General features: G+C 36.9%; 1 pseudogene; it reads right to left on the bottom strand.

Moving 5' to 3' along the window:
* Window positions 1-4983: 4983 nt before the first annotated feature.
* On the bottom strand, window positions 4984-7998 carry LOC110897700 (annotated as a pseudogene).
* Between the last annotated feature and the right edge of the window lie 385 nt (window positions 7999-8383).

Here is an 8383-nt window from a genome sequence, read left to right as displayed (position 1 = left end):
ATCTGTGACTGTGGTCATACCACTATTGGGTCCCATCGCCCCAATAGTGACGAGTATCACAAATTTTAGGCTCGCCCACCTAAAGTGATAAAAATAGTAATGTGCACAATACCCCACATACCGGCTGTAATTTGGTGATTACATAAACTTAATCCCTGTAATTATAACTTTGGAAAATAATTTGGAGTATTGTAAAACAGTTGATAAAAAGAGAATGACTCACATTGCAAGTTTAGACGGGCAGTACTTAGCCTACTGATAAGCTGAATAACCTAGTTTAACAATAATGCACACAACCGAGTTAGTAACTAATACAACAGTTACGATAATTCACGAGATACAACCCTCACAACAAATGACAAAGTGCGATACTTAAATATCCAGCGGATTCACAACGAATAACAGAGCATAGCTCAAATATCCTGTTGGAATCACGACGAATAACAAAGTATAAACCCAGATTGAGCAGCACTTAAACACTCGTTGGATAGTTTCAATCGATCGGACGTTGAATCGTAATAGCGATCGAGTTATTACCCGGTATTATGGCAGCACCTCGCTACTATATGAAAATTATACCTTCTATTGTGATTTTAACTTCTGAGAAGTGAAAATTTTCGACACCGAAATGCCGTCCCATGCACTGGCTATTTATAGCCTGAAAACAGGCCTCTCACGTCCCGCATCATGTTACCAGCAACCTTCACGCGGCCCGCATTGCCGCCTATCCTACGCGTAGGGTTGCCGGGTCATGGGCTTAGGCTTCACAGGTGGCCCATACGTGGCCCAAACCTGTTTCCGGAGAAGTTTGAGCTGTCGCGGCCCGCATTAACTTATGTTTAGTTTGTACGCGGCCCGCCCGGACCCTTAATACTTATCCGGTTTAGTTATAAGTTTAAGCGGCCCGCGTAAGATTGAGTTATCTCTTACGCGGCCCGCCTAAACCCCAAAAATTCTGTTTTTCTTGAATTTTCATGTTGGTTAGGGTTTTAGGGGTTCGGGTTTTTATATACAGGTATACTAGAGATATTTGTGAAGGTCCTTACATAACTGCATACACTATATAGGGGTCATGGTGTTTTTTTTGTTTTTTTTACTGTTAAAGCAAGTGTTTACATGGTTTTCGGAGTTCTATAGTCTATACTTTAAAGTGGTAATCTATTGAATGACCCTCTAGGCCTCTATGGGTTATATTAATTTTGTCACTATTAAAGCATGCGGATCTCATAGCTCTCTGCTTATAATTGGTTATGTATTGAATGGCCCTCTAAGGGTCATAGTGTTTTTTCTTTGCTACGAGTTGGGGTTCATTGAGTCAATTGGGATTCTTAGAGAGAACCTACCTCTTGAAAGTAGACAATTGGAGAGATACATGCCTCTCAAAAGCAAATAACCTTCATATTCTGTTTGATTTTGTCAACTTTTGGAAACCGGAGATTCAAAATTTACTAAAACTTTAAAAGATAGTACAGAAACCAAACTGAAACAAATTAGAACTCTCAACCTTACATGCAGATCATCAACAGGATGACCTGCTATACACTCACACGATTTACAACGGACAACCACAAGATCTCCAACTACAAGATCTGAGATTAAAGCCCTAAATCATAACTAGATATGAGGGTAGTACATGATGACAGAGACTCAAAAGATTTGAAACCCTAGAGAGTGAATCGTATCCCCCAATGATCTCAAGTAACACTCTGATATATTATAGTGCCAAAGGCTAAGGCCCATATCGTGCGATCCAACTCCAATAATACAGCAGCCCACGAACTGCAACTCAGCTTCAAGCCCACATTGCATAAGCCCATGAACATCCATATTTAATATTCCCCAAAATAGAAATATAGAAATATTAGCCAAATAACATGAAACAAAGAAATATTAGCCAAATAACATGAAACAAATTGAAACAAACATTTCTTACAAATACAAATGATTACATATAATTGCCATGGGAATTGCATATATTTCAACACCCCCCACAATTCAAATGGCAAGCATACAAACAGACCAATTTGCTCACAAAGTATTTCAAGATGAGACTAAAAACATTTAATTATATTTTGTTCATCACCTTCTACAAAACATAAGTAAACATTTTTTACTCTAATATTCATCCTAAGATGTTCTATGAAAACAAGTATAGAAGTTTAAGTTTATAAAAATTGATATATAAAAAAACTTCCTCACTTGTTAAGCCAGCCCTTAGGTGGAGAAAATTATGTAGTCACCTCAAATTGCAACTCAGAATAGTACAAACCACTAATGAATCTCAAAAATCAGCCCTTAGGTGGAGAAAATTATGTAGTCACCTCAAATTGCAACTCAGAATAGTACAAACCACTAATGAATCTCAAAAATCACACACAAAGTTACGATAAAAGATTGTTCTACTAAAAGATTGTCCCAACAAAAATACAACTTCAGTTTTAAAAGCTACCAGGTTGTTGACAAAAAAAACTAATCTTATTTCATATGTGAGGCTAGATTACAAGACATAAAATGTAATCAAGACAAGACACAGACTTTATAATCAAACATTGATTATAAACACGAGCATGATTAGCATAAGTGTGCTTGCATCAAACAACGAGTAACCGTAGACAAGTTATGAACTAAGAATCGTTAACAATCCTTTATCAAACAAACTTTTTTTATAAAACATCTTTATCATACAGAGAACTTCAAATCCATCATTTGAAAAAAAAATATATATATAGACAATATGTCTTGAGACATACACGAGTGCTTTCTACAAAACCAAAAAAACAATCGAAAACCATTTTTTGATAAGAAGTGAACCAACAGATTTATAAACAATATCATATTAATCTATAATCTATGAAAAAATGGTTACAAAACATTACTCAACATAAACCCAACTAAAACAACAAGAATTTATCAAACAACACACATAGACCAATTACAAGATGATTTGCAACCAACACACACCTCACTAAATCTACCAAACGACCAGTTTTCCAAAACGAAGAACTACGATCAAGTCCTAACTCTAGCACACGAGATTTTATAATACCATCCGAAACATATCTTCTGATAAAAACCAAGGGTTACAAAATTCTATATTGAATCACCTGATTCAAGACCATGAAAAAACACACATTTTTTTTTCTTTCTAAAAAATCAGAACCAAGTCTAAAACTTTTGAATCACACGATTCAAAACACAAATCCGACAAAATTTAGAATCACACAATTCTACATCAGATAACAAATTTACAACTTAAAACTCATGGTTGAATAATAAAAACAAAGAGCCTTTTCAACTAAAAAAACATCCCAACCAGAGAAATTAACAAAGCTGTAAAACATATTCAAGAAATAAGTCTGAAAACAAGAGATACACAACTCTATATCAGACAACAGTTACAACCTAAACAAATTCTAATAATCCACAAAATCACATGATTTTAAGACCAGAAAATATCTCTTACACAAGAGACAACACAAGGCTATAACACCAATCAAGAAACAACACTACGATCTAACGGGACTAGACTCAACAACACGAAGAATCTACAAACGACCCTAGATCAGTGTGAAAAATACAAACATCACCTAGACCAGTGAACTAACATCACTACGATCGATGATGAAGTCTCAAAGAGACAAATAAGAAACAAATAGGATCACCAACATAATGATCCTACACAAATCTCACTACGGTCGGACTAAAAACATGAAGAATCCAAGACCAGTGAATAAAAACAAAGAACTATCATCCTCACGAACAAACACTAATTATCTCTAAGATAACAAAACTTCTAACCTAACGACTACCACTGATTCAACATGAATCGATAACCTAGATTTAGAATAGTGAATACGCTCGAGAACAATAGACAACAGAGAACATACAGATCGGAACTTTGAAACCCTAGATTTGAACTGACACACAATATTAGCGGAAGAGCACTTAGATCGGAGCTTTAAAGCTCTGATACCATGTCAACTTTTGGTAATCGGAGATTCAAAATTTACTAAAACTTTAAAAGATAGTACAGAAACCAAACTGAAACAAATTAGAACTCTCAACCTTACATGCAGATCATCAACAGGATGACCTGCTATACACTCACACGATTTACAACGGACAACCACAAGATCTCCAACTACAAGATCTGAGATTAAAGCCCTAAATCATAACCAGATATGAGAGTAGTACATGATGACAGAGACTCAAAAGATTTGAAACCCAAGAGAGTGAATCGTATCCCCCAATGATCTCAAGTAACACTCTGATATATTATAGTGCCAAAGGCCAAGGCCCATATCGTGCAATCCAACTCCAACAATACAGCCCACGAACTGCAACTCAGCTTCAAGCCCACATTGCGTAAGCCCATGAACATCCATATTTAATATTCCTCACAATAGAAATAAAGAAATATTAGCCAAATAACATGAAACAAATTGAAACAAACATTTCTTACTAATACAAATGATTACATATAATTGCCATGGGAATTTCATATATTTCAACAAATTTATATAGAAGTTAGTGAGGTTCCTATCAGTTACCAGTTATATCATTTTACATGTAAGATGTATGTGTAAGGCTTTAAGTCAAACTTCATGCATAAAGAAAAATCCTTGCTTTACATGCATCAAAACTAAAAATTCCACTTATTCACCATATGATCTTTTTGTTTATGGATGGATTTGTGTGGTTTTAATGTGTTATAAGATTGGGTAGGCGGTGGTTGTATTTTGTTAGTTGTTATGATCCAAATATCGGCAACAACTTAACAAAAGAAATTACGAAGCACAATGTACAACAAAAAAGATCACAACCAACCTAACTATAGACATTCATGATCTACTGTGGTGTATGCCCTCTATAAAAGTGATGTGGGTTCAAATAATTGCAAGTGCAACATTAGCCTATTAGATGGTATATAGTTCTAAAATATTGTTTAAAAAACCGAAGTATAGACCAAAAGACAACACTCCAAACCCACAACCACCACTTTTAACATCAATATAGACCAAAAGATTACATGGGGCATAAAAAACAATACTAGAATGACACCAGTATCTATACAAAATATTTATAGCCATCATTTCAATTAATGATGGAACATAAATGATCTACAAGAACCTCATGGTTACTTATCTTGGCCCTGAGAGAAGAGATGATGACAATAATGTGAGTTCAGTCTCTTCTCCAACTTCTGTTTCCTCAATTCTTGGATCTGTGAAGTTGTAATCCAAGTTCGATTTGACGTGCATCACTCCTTCTAACACCTTAACCACCACAGACATTGAAGGTCTTCTCTTAAAGTTTGTTTGTAAACACCATGCAGCCACTTTCATCATCTCCACAACTTCTGTATTGTGTTCCAATATATCTTCATTGTGTTTGTCAACCATATCTAACAACGTTCCATGCTCCCAGCATTCCTCAAACACAGAGAGCAAGTACCAACTTTCTTCTGGCAGAGATCTATCAAAAACTTTCCTTCCACATAAGATCTCCAAGATTACGACCCCAAGCTGTATACATCCAACTTTTCAGTGATGATATTTGTGGTCCGCCACTCTGGAGCCATATAGCCACGTGTTCCTTATATGGTAGTCATCACTTCAGTTTGACTTTTGTCAATGAGCTTAGATAACCCAAAATCAGACACTTTGGCATTGAAATCATTGTCAAGAAGTATGTTTTGAGGTTTAATATCAAGATGCACAATCTTTTGCCTACATTCTTCATGGAGATATGCTAAACCTCTAGCTATGTCAAGAATGGTTTTCTTTATGCATTCCCATTCAAGTATTTGCTCCCGAACTCCATGGTAGATCCACTTATCTAACGACCCGTTACTCATGAAATCATACACGAGAAAACGTTGTGATTTCCATGTACAGAAACCCCTAAGTCTGACCAGGTTCACATGGTGAATGCTGCCAATGGATTCAACCTCAGCTAGGAATGATTTCTTAACGTGTGAAAGACCTTCAAGGCATTTAACAGCAATCTTTGACCCATCTTCAAGACTCCCTTCAAAAACCGATCCAAATCCTCCTTCACCAAGCTTTTTACTAAAATTCTCAGTGGCGGTTTTCAGATCTTCATAATAAAAACGGGTCGGCATTCCTGGCACTTGAATTAAATACTCTTCCTCCATTTCCGCATCTCTTTTGCGCTTGTGGACTTTGTACATAACAAATCCCCTAGCCACAACAAGCAGAAGCACAAAACTTCCAATAGTAGAGCCTAAAATTGTTGCTAAATGATGTGATCTAACATTCTGTACCTTTATGAAAGCCGAACCATTATAATAATAATCAACAGCCTGCATTGTAAAGATCTCTGAAGTTAAATAACATATTCCAGTTGGAGTACCATAATCATAATGGAAAAAAGCTGCTTTGCATGTGCAATTCTTTAGACACTCTTGTTTGTATCTCTCCATACTCACCCCCTCAAAGATGGCAGGGGTGAATAACTTGACCTCATTGAGTGTGATAAAGGTGAAGTACTTGACCTTCTCAAGTGTGACAAAATGCTGATCTTGTGTAGAACTACATGAGAGAGGAGTGATTTCATAGCAACCCTGACTGGGTTGGCGATTGTCCACTGGTCTAAAATATTTTGCTGTGGGACAACTACATTCTTGATCAGCTGAGCAAAGGGAGTTTCTTCCGCAAACCAAGGATAGTTACATGCGACATCAAGAACTTGTACAATAAGATCGATTACCACTTCCCACTTTACATAAATAGGTTGCCATTCAAACACTTGCAAACGCCCGTTTGGCATGAGTTTCATATACTGAGCTGATGATTCTGTATACCGAATGCTAATCACATCATCAGGTTTATTTGGCTCGGAAGAATGAATGAACAGTGACAAATTCCCAGGCAAGAACCTAGCGTATCTTTTTCCTTTATTTGTATAATTGCCATTTAGATGGCCAGAACTAATGTAATAGGGTTGAGGTGGGTTTGATTCAACAAAAGCAGACAAACCTTTATCCGTGACTTGAACAAAATACATACCTGGTATCCGAAACACTAGATTTCAGTTTTTGATCTTGATATAGCATTTGGCCAAGTAACAAAGAGTCTGTTGGGTGATCAAAAGATTGCCAAACTACCGAGTTCTGGTGATCGAACAACACCAGATTTCCAGTATGAGTTAGGTTCATGCCTGCAACGGATTTTCCTGCAGTGTTGGTGGTCCAAACTATGCTTCCATCTCCATCCTTTAGCACCAAGTCTCCGGCTGCAGTGAAATTCAATATAACATCCCTTACGACCAATTCTCCAGCTGCAGTGACATTCTGTGTGATATAAGTTGTTACTGGATGGTCTCTGTTGGCTGACCAAACGACTTCATAGTTGCTAGGGAATTCACTGGTGGGAGAAATGAATATGGCAAACTGGTAAGCAATATACTGTCCTCTACTGATAAATCCACAGGCGAATTTAGCTACCTTGGTTTCTGTAAGGAGTATGGGTACCGGTCCGTATGAGTTTGGGGTGGTCCATGTAGTGGAAATATATGCTGTAGTATTTATTTGAGCAGTGGGTGAGTAGCAAGATAACATGAGCATTAGAAAAAAGGCAAACAAGAAACTACAAATCTTCATGACTGATGAACACTGAAGAACCTATATGAAGAAGGCTCAACTCTGGACAGGCGGTGGAAACTACCAAGCTGGAGTACGGTAGGGAATTTCCGGTTGAAAGGTGAAATGCTTAGAGAGCGGAAAGAACACCAACGGCAAAAACACTCTGATGGGCCGACAATGAGAGACGAAAGCTAGGGAAGCGAATGGGTTAGATACCCCAGTGGTCCTAGCCGTAAACGATAGATGTGTGAGTGATCAGCCATTCAACCTGATATAAGTCTTCAACAAGTAAAGAAAATGATATAGTTGACTCATTGCAGGCATGCAGCTACCGTGTTGGACCCAACCACTAGTTGAAGGCTTGGAGCCACAGCTTCGTAATCCTAAAATTGTTTTGTCTGATCTGTAATGAATATGGATTTTTATTTAATTGACTAATTATCTAATAAAATCAATTTATTTTCAGTTAAAGCATTGATAAACTTGACTGTGAATGATCCTATGAATAAATTTATTTCAACATATTTTCATATTTTCCACAATCCGAGCCGAGGGTCTCACTGGAAGCAGCTTCTCTATTCCTACGGGTAGAGGTAAGGCTCTCTACATCTTATCCTCCTTAGACCCTACTTTAGCTTTGTTATTGGTGGGATTTACTGAGTATGATGATGATGATTTCCTATTTTCCACAAACATGTTAATTTGCTAATTATCCAATAAATAAATTTGGGGTAAATTACACTTTTCGTCCTTTATATTTGTAACGGGTTGCAATAG

This window comes from Helianthus annuus, chromosome 13 (genome assembly GCF_002127325.2).
Source record: "Helianthus annuus cultivar XRQ/B chromosome 13, HanXRQr2.0-SUNRISE, whole genome shotgun sequence".
Classification (NCBI taxonomy): domain Eukaryota; kingdom Viridiplantae; phylum Streptophyta; class Magnoliopsida; order Asterales; family Asteraceae; genus Helianthus; species Helianthus annuus.
This window is presented reverse-complemented; position numbering and strand designations above follow the sequence as displayed.